This window comes from Trichosurus vulpecula, chromosome 2 (genome assembly GCF_011100635.1).
Source record: "Trichosurus vulpecula isolate mTriVul1 chromosome 2, mTriVul1.pri, whole genome shotgun sequence".
NCBI classification, from domain to species: Eukaryota; Metazoa; Chordata; class Mammalia; order Diprotodontia; family Phalangeridae; genus Trichosurus; species Trichosurus vulpecula.
Genome location: NC_050574.1, coordinates 29,314,136 through 29,327,919, shown reverse-complemented (window position 1 = coordinate 29,327,919; position 13,784 = coordinate 29,314,136). Strand labels below are relative to the sequence as shown.

At 54.4% G+C, this 13,784-nt stretch overlaps 1 long non-coding RNA gene across 4 annotated transcripts; it reads right to left on the bottom strand.

Moving 5' to 3' along the window:
* Positions 1-5,201: 5,201 nt before the first annotated feature.
* On the bottom strand, positions 5,202-13,001 carry LOC118835879. 4 transcript variants are annotated; one of them, XR_005009532.1, is made up of 6 exons: positions 12,869-13,001; positions 11,815-12,589; positions 9,694-9,815; positions 9,498-9,559; positions 8,355-8,628; positions 5,202-7,597 (listed from the first exon to the last, which is right to left on the bottom strand). It is a non-coding gene; the product is annotated as an uncharacterized LOC118835879 (long non-coding RNA). The 4 variants fall into 4 exon arrangements; XR_005009529.1 differs by having other exon boundaries at positions 9,498-9,815; XR_005009530.1 differs by having other exon boundaries at positions 5,202-7,569; positions 9,498-9,815.
* Between the last annotated feature and the right edge of the window lie 783 nt (positions 13,002-13,784).

The following is a 13,784-nucleotide window of genomic DNA, read 5'->3' as shown; positions in this document are numbered from 1 at the left end:
AGCTCTAGAGCTGGAAAGGACCTCAGAGGCCATGTAACCCAACCTCTTCATTTTACAGTTGAGGAAACTGAGGCTTAAAAAGGTTAAATGATGAGGCCAAGCTCACTCAAGTAGATGGGACTTGAACTCAGGGACTCCTCTGACTTCAGAACGAGTGTAGTTTCCCAGGCATCTGGCTGCCCTTCACTTGACCTCTCAGACCCTCGGTTTCCTCAACCTTAAAATGAGGATTACCGTATCTTCACCTAGATCAGGCTTATCTTAAGAAAAGTGCTTTTATCTCGAGGAAAGTGCCTTAATGCCCTACAGAAATGGAAGTAATTATGATTGTTAGCCTCACACTGCACTTCTTTGGGTGTGGGGGGTGTGGGGAGTCAAGACTTTGTAGTTGGGGGTGGGGGTAAGGAGGATTTGCTAGGGATGGGGGCAGGAGTACCGTAGAATACTAGAACTGTGCTCTGCGATGTCACCGTGGTTTGGGAGGGAGGTTGGTTCTTGGCTGCCCAAGAGTTAAAATCCCCTTCGCCCGGCCTGGTTTCCCTTCTGGGCCATGAGCTCCCTGCTTCTCTCCCCTCCCCTCCTCTTCTGTCCCCCAGTGGCCCAGAGAAGCCCAAGATTGATTAAATCACCCTAAGGTCAGGGAATGGAGAGGTAATTTTTCCCTGCTCCGGGCAGCCCTGGTCTCTGCCCTTTTCCTGCTGGCTCGACGGATCCTCCTTTCCCATTGTCCCCTGCCTCAGGCAAGCGATGATTTAACATCCACCCAAGCTAGACCGGCAGCCTGGAGGCGGGAGCGCAGTGCTCCGCGCCCCTGCCCCCTCTCCGAACCTGAACCTGAGGTTCAGGCAGCCCAGGCAGCGGCAGACACTGGAAGACGAGAGGGGAGGGGGAAGCCGAGGAGAGTGAAGAGGAGAAGGGGAAGGGGAGGAGGAGAAAGAGGAAGGAGGAGGGGAAGGGGGAGGCGGAGAAGGAGAAGGAGGAAGGAGAGAGGAGGGGGGCGGAGGACGGTAGGAAGAGGAAGAGGGAAGAAGAGAAGGGGATGGGGAAGAGGAGAAGTAGAAAAAGAAAGGAGGAGAGGGAGGAGGAGGAAGGAGGGAGAGGAAGAAGAGGAGGAGAGGAGGAAGAAGAGGAGGGAGGAAGAGGGGGAGGAAGGAGGGAGGAGGAGGAAGAGGAGGAGGTGATGGTGGTCCCCTGAGAAGGAAGGCCCAGAAATCTGCTCTCTGCAGAGCCTCTCCAGCCAGAGAGAACGCTAGGCTGGGACGTTGGCGAGCATCTTAGCCGCAGCAGGGACTTCGGGGCTGCGGAGCTTTGAAGCGTTCACGAGGGCGGGCTCCATTCTTTATAGGGATCCTACCTGCGTGGGGTGAGGGTACGCCAGGTTAACCTAGCTCGGAAGCCAGAGATATCCGCGTATAGACACACATATGCACATGCACATAGAGACATGCACATGCGCGCGCTAACTCTCTCTCTCTCTCTCTCTCTCTCTCTCTCTCTCTCTCTCTCTCTCTCTCTCTCTCTTTCTCTCTCATACACACACACATTCACTCGCTTGCAGTCGCGCACAGACACTACACACTCTCAACACACCCATACAACTTACTCGGAATCCAGACAGAACAGCACAGCGCACATAAATACGAGCACACTCATTCAGACACCAATGTTCAGAAACCATATAGAAATATATTGAAGCCAGAGACATACAAAATACACATGCAGACATACTCACGTGTGCACTTTCAGAAAGCAGACTTAAAGAGACCATAAACATGAGCATGCTGATAGACATAATCAGAGAAAATATGCACCCAACATGCAAACACTCACACACGCGCGCGCGCACACACACACACACATGCACACACACACACACACACCTGCACTTGAATAGGTCTATACACATACCTATCTGTCACTCACGTTCACACACACACATAGACAATGCCCAGGAACATTTGGGGAGGCCAGATTGTGGTTCAATCTTGGGAAATGAACCTAGAGCTAGTGGAGCTAATGCATTCTGCCCATTATAGCGTCTGATGTCTTGTAGGTGTCAGGTGTGTGTGTGTGTGCATGTGTGTGCGTGAGGGCGTGTGTGTGTGTCCCTCTGGATATGTGTGCGCCCGCGTTTACGCGTGCTTGCCAGGGTTGAGGGCTGTCCCGATGCCAGCACCTGCCTCTCTACTGGGGCGCCACCTCCAGCAGCAGCCGGAGGATTTCCGGCCTTGCCACTCCGAGACTCAGGTCACCTTATCTGACTCCTGGAGCCGCGCTCCTCCCACCTGGGCTCCGGGAGAAGGGCGCAGCCTCACCTGGATCCTGCCCAGAGGGGAGGGTGTCACTGGAGGAGAGCTAGGTGGGAGGGGCCGGAGCTGGGCTAGGGGAACTGGAGACTGGGCGGGCCCAGCTCCCAGGGGCCACCTGCAGGAAGAATCGATCTTAGGGCCCAGAGGCCGCGGGCAAAGCGTGGGCCCCGCCCCACCAAATGCTGGGTGGCAGCTAACTCTCGAACTGCTTCCAGAACGCTCCTAGGGATGCCAGGGCTTCCCCTCGAGGCTTAGATGGAGAAAATTGCCTGGGCTCCATTGAAGGCTAGAGCAGAGTCCTCTCTTGGCTCTGAGAAGCAGTTTGGGAGCGACCTCAAGGGTTCCCAGATCCTTGGGCTAGAGAAGGCAGGTTTTCCTGGGTAGAGAGTTGAGACTAGCATGCGTTCTTGAGACCGCGTATCCTTCAGTCTCTCACGGTTGGTCTCTCGGCTTCAGTACCTCTCCTTGCTGGCCAGACACTGAGCTATAAGGTGAAGAAGTGCTTTAAATTGGGTGGCCTGTCCTAGCTCTGGGCCCATGACCCTGATTCGGTTTTACCGCCTCTCCTCTTCTGCAGACTGGAAAAACCCCTTACTAGTAGCACCCCTGCAAGATCTCAAAGTAAAACACGTAGCCAGGGGGAAGGGGGGAAACAAAAATCAAGACAACTGGACACCACGGCAGAAATCCAGTTTCCCCGGATCGAAATCCGTTTGCCTTTTGAGCAGGAGACCTGAGCCGGAGGCCTGTCTGTACCCAGGGCTACCTAGTTCACCCATTGTCAAGATTGATACTAAGGAAGTGTAAATGTCTCTGGAACTCTCTTCCAGCTCCCATTACGCTCATTCCCGACCCACACCAACTCCTTGTGGAAAGCACTTTGCAAACATAAACAGCATCATGGTGTTTTGTTTTTGTTTTTTGTGGTTGTTGTTATGAGTGTCCAGTGATATAGTGCTTTATAGTCTTATTGTTATCATGACTATCCGGATAATGGGTTCCCCTTTGCAGGTGTAGACCACCTTTCTGGTTGTTTGGCAACCCATTGGGCTGCCCACCTGGCTAAAGCGTCTGGGTCTCCGTCAGGCTGGGTTCCCTACGCTGTGCTCCTGGAAGCTGGACTGGAGTGGGGGGTGGGGGGGTGGGAGGTCTGCCCCAGGCTCTCATAACCCACCCGCAGGGGATGGGGCTAGTAGGCTTTCTGTTTCCAGAATGAAACTGTGATCTTGGGCTCCAGACTGATTATTGGAGCAGGCAAAATGGTGAATGACTGTCTGCTGAAGGAAAGAGGAAGAGGATGAAGTCTGTCCGCTGGCTTTATCTTCTATTCCTGCCTTTGACGACTTTTCCCCCACCAGATCTCCATCTACATACGCCACACTTCAAAATCCCTAAATAGGAACGGATAAAGCACTCGCCTTCCTTCCATCCCCTTGCTAGACCCCGGGACTTCCTGAGTTCTTCTGGTAACCCGAGTGTCTGCTCACCAGGCTCCTGGAGGTCCGGGAAGACAATGGTTAGGCTGAGGTAGGAATAATGGGACTAACAATAACTCACCCGAGTCCCAGCCCCTTTTCGATTCCAGGAGAGACAAAGATGCACCTTATGTGAGATCTCTCTCCTTTTCGTGGAAGGGTAGGGGCAGGTGGAAAGGCAGGTTGTGTTTGCTCGCCTAGTATCCAACTAGTATCCTAGTATCCAACCACTACCACCACCACTCACGCGCACACACACACACACACACACACACACGCCACCTCCCCAGGGGACTAGCCATCAATTAAAGTTACCTCTGTATATTGAAAGGGAACCAAAAGAGGAACGCAGAAAATGTACTGGATTTAATGCCGGACGGACCTGGTTCGAATGTCAATAATCTGTCACTTACTCTCTGGCTAACCTCTCCCGACCTCTGTTTCCTCATCTGTAAAATGAGGGGCTTGGTCTAGACGATTTCTCAAGTTCCTTGAAGCTCTAAACTTTGTATCTTAACCTAAATTCTCTTCCTGGATCCATTAATAACTTGTGACCATAAGCAAGCCAAGCCTCCTCTGGGCCTCAGTTTTCTTTACTGCCAAATGGGGAACATAATTTCTGCCCTGCCCTTCCCGCCTCCTCGGGGTATCGGGAGGCTTAGTTGAGGTTATAGTTGCAAGGTGCTCTGGGAGCTGAGCCGGGCTGGGCTGCACAGAAGCAGAGGTTAGTCGTTCTCCTGGGTGGTTATTGTCAAGGGCGCTCAAGATAGGACTCGAAGACTTGGCCAGACTTTGCCTGTAGGCGCTGGCGCCTGCGCACCTGACCCAGCCCGCTAGGTTCTGGAAAGGAGACTAAGATAATACGCGCCGCTGGAGAGGCATTTGGCCTCGCCTGCGATAAAAAAGGAGACGCAGGATGGAATCCGCTGTGTTGCGGGACCTAAGAAAAGTCCACGGGGGAAAGAAAAGAGGCGCCATGCTCGCTGGTTGGCGGGCTTTGAGTGCGCTCTCTAGGAAAAGTTGGATGTGGGCATCTGCTGGGGAGGGGATATGTGGGGAAGAGGAAAGAAAGAGGAAAGGGAATCAGGTCCAGCATCTAGCCAGGGATCAAGAGAAGATAGCTCGAAGAAACTCTGGTCCCAGACCTAGAGTTCTACACGTATGGATCCTTTATGGTTTTTTTGTTTGTTTGTTTGTTTTTTAAACGCCTCTGTCATTAAGGATTGGAGGGCGCGTGGCGCCTACTGGATAGACCCAACCCCAGGCTCTAGAAACCCAGGCAAACGAAATGCTGTAAAAATAAAATAGCCCCGTCCAACTCAATTGCTCTCTGAATTGGAAAGTCACACATTCGACTGGCTTTGGGCAGTCCACTCGATTGGAGAGGAGGTCGATCGATGTTTGGACAAAACTTCAGTCTCAGTCACTGGCTTTTCTATTACGCTTTAAGATTTACAACAAGGTTTGACAGGTATGACTGTTTTAGCCTCACAACCATGTTGTTAAATGGGTGTTACAAATATCAGCCCCATTTTACCGAAGAGGAAACTGAGGCTTGCCCACAATCATAAAGGTAGGTATCAGAGCTCCATTATGATACGGTGTCTCTTCTGTAACTCTGGACAGTCTGATCCATTCCAAAAGCGGAGCTAGTGGTTCGTTCTTGCTAAGCCTGAGAAATGGAAGATTTTCCGGGTGTGGAGAACTAAGCCTCTCTTTTAGAGTATAAAGAAAATCGATTCGATTGCATTCACATTGCTTGGGGGTAGCGGCGCTCTAGGAACGTAGCCCCAAAAATGAGGGCTCCCAGTGACCCAAGAGGAAAAGATTAAAGGGCGTGCTTGGCGGACAGGATTGAGGAATGGGTTTGGGCATGTGAGGCCGGGGCTCCACAGAGAGCTGTCCAACCCTTCTCTTCCAAGTTCTGAAGAGAGACATTCCTGGAAGCATGACTTCGTTTAAATCTCTCAAGAGAGAAATTCAAATGTTCGTCTGTTGTGTGTGCGTGTTGCTAAGAGTGTGGGCGTGTCTTTGAGGTCCACATGTACGTGTCCGTTGCATGTGTGTGGTGTACATGTTTGTAATGCGTGTTTGTCTTCTCTATGTGTATCAATCTGTATTGGGTAGGCACGGCATATATGTGGTAACAGTGTTCGTAGTAGGCACATAGTTTGCTTGCTCATCCATATATCAATCTGTCAGTGTGTCTGCGGAGTAGTGTGTGTGTTGGTCAGGTGTGAATGTGTGCCTGTTGTATGTCAGTGGTGTGCCTGTATGCCTAAAGTATGTGTGTCTCTGTGTATGTCTGTCGCATATGTGTGTGTGTGTTTGCGATGTGTTTGTAGTTTCTCTGGAGGTGTCGTTGGTGTGTGTGACCTTATTATGCATATGTGTATACATGTATATTATACGTTTCTACAGTCTTTGTCTTTGCAAAATGTCTATATCTGCGTGTCTCAGTCTGGGGCAGTGTTTCCTCAATGTTCTGATGGTCCAGCTCATCCCTCCTCAGTTCACCTCCCCCGTACACACCATTGCCCCCAGAGGGGTGGTTTCTCCACGCTTGCCCCAAACCGGACGAGTCCCCCGAGGGCATAGGATAAATCTGCTCTCACTTTATTGCTTCCCTTTGCTGCTTGCTCACTCTAACCAAACAGACTGGCAGAGATTAACATCATCATCATCGTGGTCGTCATTATCATCACCATCACCATCATCATCATCCCTCGGGTGGGGATAAGTGGTCAGACTTCCCCGTTTTCATCTGCCTAAATTCCATTCGTGGCTAGTCAACTAGTCAACCCAAAACGCTTTGCACTGAGCCAAGAGGAATTGCTCCCTGGGAAGCCCGACCGGGCGTCCAGTCTTTGGGGGAAGGGAGGAGGAGAAGTGTCCAGTCTTTACTGCTCCCAGAGGAGAGTAAATGTCAAAGGCAACAGTATTCATTCCTTCCCCCATGGTAGATAGAGCCTTGCTTGCTTCCAGGCCTCCAAGACCCACGAGTTCCTCTGCACACTGGCTGACAAGCTCCATGAGCTTGGAGCCCTCTTCGAGGCATCCCGGGCTTTGGGGTGCTAATCTTTAGCCTGGGAGCATTGCCGCTGCGGGGCTGACTCAGGGAGTTGGAGAATGTGGCCGCACTCTGCTATGCTCCGAGAAGAAGCTCCTGCCACGTGCCGGCCAAGCGGCTCGGCCAGGAGAGCTGTTTAGGAGGGCGCGATGTCCCTCTGGCTCACACCTACCCCCATCCCCACACCACGTCCTGAGGCAGCCACAGGGCAGCAGGAGGACACAGGAACCAGAGAATAGACGGGAGTCAGCGGGCGCCATGCGAGACAGCTTTGTCGAAGTGTAAACTGAGCAAAGAGTGTCTCGTTCCAGTCTCCCCTTGCACTGACTGCAGGTGGGCTCTGGTGAGTGGCTTAGCGCAGGTTTTCCCTGGGTCTAAAACCAGCTATGCCATCCCTTCGTTTCTTTCTGGTTTCTGAGTTCCTACTCCAACGCGAAGCCCGTAAATCGTTTGAAAACAGAAATGGACGTCTCTGATTTTTTTTTTCTCGGTCTCTATAAAAATGGTAACTGCCAAACCTCTCCACTCCGGATCCAGGGACTCTTGAAGACATGAAAGGTGGGGGTAAGCGACGACTCCTGCTCCGTGGCCACGAAGGCCCCGCCCGCCGGGACCACGGCTGCTTTCTCTGACCCTCTGGGTCTTTGGATCATTGAGGCTTGAAGACCCAACCCTGGCTGATGTCCCCCGGGACGGAGGTGGTACATCCAAAAGTCTGAGGAGAGAGCAGCGGAGTCCAGGGGCTGGGAATAGAAAGCAGCCCGCGCTAATTAAAAGGCAAAGCTGCTGAAGCTCTATGCCGCCTCTCCAAGACTCAGCTAGGCTGGAATCCCCTCCCCTTGACCCCAACTCTGAGGAAAGAAGAGTAGCTGATTCCTATTCTGTCCTGTCCTGCCCTGTCCTGCCCTTCCTTTAGGGCTACTGGGACCACTTCACAAGGGAGATGTGCTGGGATAACACAGAAGAGAGCTTTACCACTCACCCACCCCCTAAATTAGCCAAATATTCAGACCCTTGGGCCCTTACTGTCGGGCAGAGCCACACTGGGTCATGCCTGAAATGCTCATTTTGGTTTTTGCCCATTAAAAAGAAGTCTCCTTTGGTCAGAATTACTGTTACAAAGCTCTTGTAGAACACGTTGTGGGGGGGGGGGGGCGGGTCCTCCAGATCCCATAGCAGGTGGGCGCATTATCCTTCGGGAAGGTGCTGGGGCCAGGCTGAAGCCCATGTCCTTGGTATCTCGTTTCTCGCAAACTGGTTTATTTACATTAAGTAGATCTGGTCAAGGAAACCTATTGCGAGGCTTTCAAAGAAGAGTGTACTGTTCTTGGGGAGATTATCGTTATTTTGGGTGGGGGGAGGCTCATACTTGGATCTCTGATCCTCCTGTCCCTTTCTGCCCCTCCCCCCTCTTATGCCCAGGCGGAGCACCTAGAAGCGGGTCTTCCCAGCCGTTTGAAAGGCAACTAATTACATTTCCAAGGGAAGATGGATATTTACCGGTTTTTTCCTATGGCAGGTTTATGCGGCCACCACAGACTTACGACTTCCTCAGGGGCTGGTATCCAAGATGAGGAGAAGAGAGAACAGAGATAGGAGAAAAGAAGAGCCAAGTTGGGGGAATCCTGCGGGGCTATTGGTGGTCTCCAACAAGCTCGGTGGGCTCCTGAACCTTAGACTGGAAACCGCAATTAAGCCTTTTGGTGTCAGAGAAACAAACTCTTCACCCTCTTCTTACTCTACTTCCTCACTCCTACCCAAGGCGTCCAGAACCCTAGAAGGGGAGACACCACAACGAATTTTGGTATTGTGGAGCATGGGAAACACTTGGGCCGTGTGCCCCACCTGAGTCTCCCTTTCTCTCCTGCTTCCTTTCCACCAGCAACCCTCTCCTCTCTCCTCCTTTGCCTTAAAGAGAGCTGATAACAGGACTGGAGCTCAGCCTCCTACTTTATCGTTCATGTCCCAAAGGGACACTTTAGTTGAGACTCTGTTTCCCTTCTCGATCCAGGAAAGGCATCCCAGAACGGACTAAGCAAAGGACCCATTCTGTTAAGGATTTCCACCAAATCCCAGGACTTCGGAGATCCTTTGCACTGTTTCCCTGGAAAGGTCCCGGACTGATGCCGAGGACCAGAAATCCAGAGTCTAAACTCATCACCCCCACAAGATTTCTCCCTCCCCCAAATCAAAGCCACACTCCAGTCCGCACTTATACACAGCAGTCCCAAGGGGGTAGCCTGGGCCTCTTAACCATCTTGACCCTGCTAGGCAAAGTTGGAGGACAGAGTCACAGAGCTGCAGGAGGCTCACTCCCCTGAATAGGAGACTGCCCTTCTCCTCCTTCTCCAGAAAGAGAAATCGTACAAGAGGATGGAGAGATCTGGGCCTGGGCCGCCTCTGGTCTGACTCCCCGCTTTTGCTTTCTGCCCTGACCTCCTGCTTGGCCTAGCCCCATTGGGGTCAGGGAGCCCACAGATGGCTTAGATCTCTGCCCTCAAGCTGCTCTCTCTCCCTGTCTAGCTCCATTAGCATATCCCAAGTCTGTCCCCAGGGTAAAGGGATCTGGGCTACGCTTCCCAGGGTACCGGACCTTGGATACACTTGGTGGGGGGATGGGGAGAGGGCGGGGGTTAAACTTACTAACAGCAGAAGAGCTGATTAGAAATGGAGCCTGACTTTCCTTGGGTCAGCTTCGGGGACCTCTAGTCTCAGAACAGACAAGAAATTCCGCCCTGTGGAGCCACTTTCTTCAAGGGAGAACCAGGGGACTGAGCCCAACCTCCGGGAATTTCCCCCTCGGTCCCCGGCTCCTCCGAAATCCCGGCTTCTTCGATACCTGCTCTTCCCCTACGCACTTCAGGCCTTTCCCTTTCGAGAATAAAACCAAGAAGAACCAACGGCCTGGAATTTCTGGACATTGGGGGCCGTTTTCGTTCCTCGCTGGTATTGTGAGGCTGTCTGAAGAAAGAACATTAGTCAGGGTCATAGGGCGGGGGTCAGTTTTCCCTGGAAGAGATGACCCCCTTCCCCCACCCCTCCGGGAGCCATCTTTGCAGGGATCAGGCGGCCTTGATCATCCCAGTTCAGACAGCCCAAAGTCTGGTCATCTGACTGAAGAGCTGCACCCGGCCCCAGTGAGAGCCTCAAGCATGGAGTGGGGGGGCAAGCAAGAGGGCTGTTCTCTCCTTACTCTCCCTACCTCTACTCCCAGCTTCTTCCTTCATGGGCATTCTTCCTCCCAATTGTCAACAATAATTACTTTTCTTCCGTGTGTATGGGGGGGGGGGGGAAGGTGGAGAGAAAACTGTATTTTTCTCTCCCCTTCTCCTTTATTCCTGTCTTTCCGCTCCCCGTGGCTCCTGGGGCTTCCGCCAGGGTGAGGGTCAAAGACAGGGCTGACAGAGAGTGAGACCGGAGGCGCTGACAGGCTTTGGGTGGGGGTAAAGGCTGCTGACATGGAGCAGAAAAAAAAGGTGAAGGCCGCTTAGTCCAGGCTAAGACCAGGCCCCAGAGGCCAGGTCCAAAATTAGACGCCTTAAGAAGGCTTTCTCGGCCCCATGTCCTTTTCCTCTATGCCTGGGGCTAGAAATCCCAGGGCCCTTTCAGCAGAAAAGCACCGAATGTGAATCTGCGGTTACCTTTCTCCCAAGACCCCTTAGGCCAGTCCCTATTCACTCATCCTTCCTCTGAGGGCCTGAGCCTAAGGGAGGATTAGGAGAGGAGGGGGGCTCTCTGGTTTAAGACCTCAGTCCCACTTGCCTGAAGGGCAAGTTATGTCCTCTGCCCTCCCCAGTTTCTGTACTCCCTGAGGCCTAAGGACATTGAGTTTGTTACCTGGAGGGGAAAGTAAAGAGAAGGAAAGGTAGAAGGAACAGGAACGAAGGTGGCCCTGACCGTCAGCAGCCCACACTATCAGGGCCTTCCACCCTCATTGCCCACGACTTCCCCCACCCCGTGCCCGGAATCTAGCACCCCGCTATTCGTTCGCCTGGGCTGTCCTGAACTCGTCCCTGATCTGAGGGGTGAGCTCCGTGGCCAGGAGTGGGGGCTTTGGTTTGACACCTATTTGGGTCTCGGTGATTAAAACTGAGCAGGTTTCAGAAGAAGAGGTAGCTGCAGCTCCCGGCACAACAAACCGGCCAGCGGGGGTGGGGAAGATCCTGGTTTCCGTGGCTTGGGGGATTGAGGGTGGTTTGGTGGGCAGTGGATAAACCCCGCTGAGACTGGAGGGAAGAGCGCCCCAGTCTGCAGTGCCTCGGTCTCGGTTCCCTTAGGAGATCGGCCTCTCCTGACCTAGGAAGCTGAGGTGAAAGGAGCGGTAGGGGGAGGAAGGCCGGGAGCCCTTAAGGCTTCACAGAACCAGTGTGTTCCAGACCAACTCTCTTTTATTCCCAGTTCTTTCCCTTAGGAGCATTTCCAACAACGGAACACCCGGCCAGGACATACTCCTTCCCTGGAGGTTTCCCCCCTACTCAGGCCAAACCCCACGCTCAGCTCGCCTAGACTGGCTACCGAAGCCACCCAGCTGAGGCCGGCGGGACCGAGCCAGGCCCTCCCACCGCCCACCACCTCCTCTCCCAGGCCGCCCGCCTCGGGCCCAGCTGGGTTCTCGGCGCCGGCAAGAATTAGGGACTGACAGAGAAGGAAGAAACACAATTAAGACAAATCCACCCACCTTCCTGTGGGAGCCCTCCACCTGCTGGCCTAGCGGCAGGACCCCCTCTCCTTCGTTTCCTCAGCTCGACCCGGACTAGAGTCCCCTAGCCTTACCGGTTCTCTGCCCCACAGCCTCCAGCTCCGTGTTTCCCCTGAGCAGGTGTTTGTGTATGGGAGGGGGTAGAGTGCTCCCCCACCCACACACTTCCCAAACTGCCCCTTTCCAGAGCTTCTCCACAGATCTGTCCTCTCCTAAACACCGCCGCCGCCCCCCACTCCCACCCCCCAGCCTGGTGCTCACCTCCGCTGGATAGCCCCAGCAGAGAAGCCGCAAGGTCGGGGAATAGCTGTAGGAGAAAAAATGAGGGGGGCTGGGGCAGATAAGTCAGTCCCTTCCTTCCCGCCTTGGTCCCAGCCTGGCCAAGAGGCAGAAGTGCTAGGGAAAGCTGGCTTCAGTGCACCTGGAATCAGGGCTGGGCTGTGTGGATAGGTCCCGGGGTACCTGGGGTGGCTTTCAACCACAACCCTTTCCCACCCCGAACTTCTCTGAGCTCTGCCGATCCCCGCACCGATCCAGTCCCTTCGGTGTCCCCCCAGGTCCTTGGAGCGCCAGAGGTTCTCCAGCGATTCTAGACCCTTTCCCTTTCCAGTTCCTGTCTCCCCTCTCCCCAAAAGACTTCCGTCCCGGCCTAGGGTAGCAAGCTCAGCAGCCTGGAGACTAACAAAGTAGAGTTGTGCTGTTTATGTTTATAACACTGAAGGAAGGAGGGGGGCGTCCCGACTAGGGACCACTGGGGTTGGGGAGGAGACGGGGAAGACCGGACCCGGCAAGGCTTGCGGGCTCAGCCTATGTTGGACGGAGCTGATGCCCGCAGGGAGCAAACCAACAGCGGGCAGGCAGAGAAGCGGGGTTCGAACTACCCGGGTTGTGAAGGGGAATGGGGTAAGACAGGGCAAGGGAGGACACAGCCGGGAAGGCAGGACGCGGCAGGACTCCCCTCTAGTCAGGGAGTGGGTAGGAGTACAGATTCTTAGGCACCCTCCGGGGGGTGGGGCGTCCTCCAAGAACCGGAGCCCTAAGAGAAGAAAGGTAGCAAAAGCCGTGGTGGAGAAAAATCATTGTAACATTTTTAATTAGGAGGGGGAAAAAATCACAACCGCAAGCCCGCATTTGCAGAAAGACAAGGGGTGGGAGAAACTGGGGGGCAGCTGGCATTTATTCTCCCTTCACCCCACCCACCCCCAACCCGCGCGAGGTCCCTGGACTAGGACAAGTCCCGCGGGAGCAAGCCCCGAAGGGATCCAGTCGGGTGGCCCCATCGTTAGTCAGAGTCACCTCGATCCCAGGACGGTACCTTGATCCGGTGAAAGCGCGTCCGGGCTGTGGGGCCGGCCGGGGGCAGGAGAGCGGAGAGAGGACGGAATATCCTCTTAAAGGGCCAGTCGTGAGAGGCTCCGAGGTGGTTGCGAAGGAGGGGGAGGGGGAGGGAGAGGGGGAAGAGGGGAGGAGGAAGGGGGGGGAGATAAGTGAGGTGAGGAAGAGGAGAGCACCCCCCCCCAAAGAAAGAAAGAAAAAAGAAAATGTCCCCCCAAAGCAATCCCACCTCCAGCCCGTACTCAGCGCCTCCGCCGCCAATGATGATGATGGTGATGATGGTGATGGTGATGATGGTGAATACATTGGAAAGTTTTTTTGGCCCCGGCGAGGGGTGTCAGATTGAAGGCTCTGTGCGCATGTGCGAAGGTGTCCGGAATTGACAATGCTGGGGAGATGAAGATAGCGTGTAGCAGCTTCGGGAGTCAAGGAGGAGGAGAGGGATTCAGCAAGCCGACAACATGAGATCCAAGGCGAGGGCCAGAAAGCTAGCCAAAAGTAGGTCTCTACCGTTCCGCGCTTCCGCCCCCGGCGCTCCGGGCCCGCGCTCCCGGCCTGGCCTCCCCCTCGACCGTCCGCGCTGGACTTGGGGGCACTGGGGAGGGGGGTTGGGGGGCTTCTAGAGGAGGGGGGTGTTGTGCGTGCGCCCCGCAACCCAGCGCGCTGCGAGCTCCCAAGCCACCTTGTTGGGGACTGCAGAAGGGTGGACCGAGAGGGCTGGGGGGGGTCTCTCTTCCTCTTTCTCTGCTCTCTTTGCTAGTCCCCCCACACACCCCCCGCCCTGGTTCCCTGCCGAGGAGCCGGGGCACCGGGATTGTGCTGTCCCCGAGGGTTAGTCGCCCCCCCCGATAAAACCCACCCCCCAAAAGCCTTCCCAGTGTCAGGCGTTCCGCCCG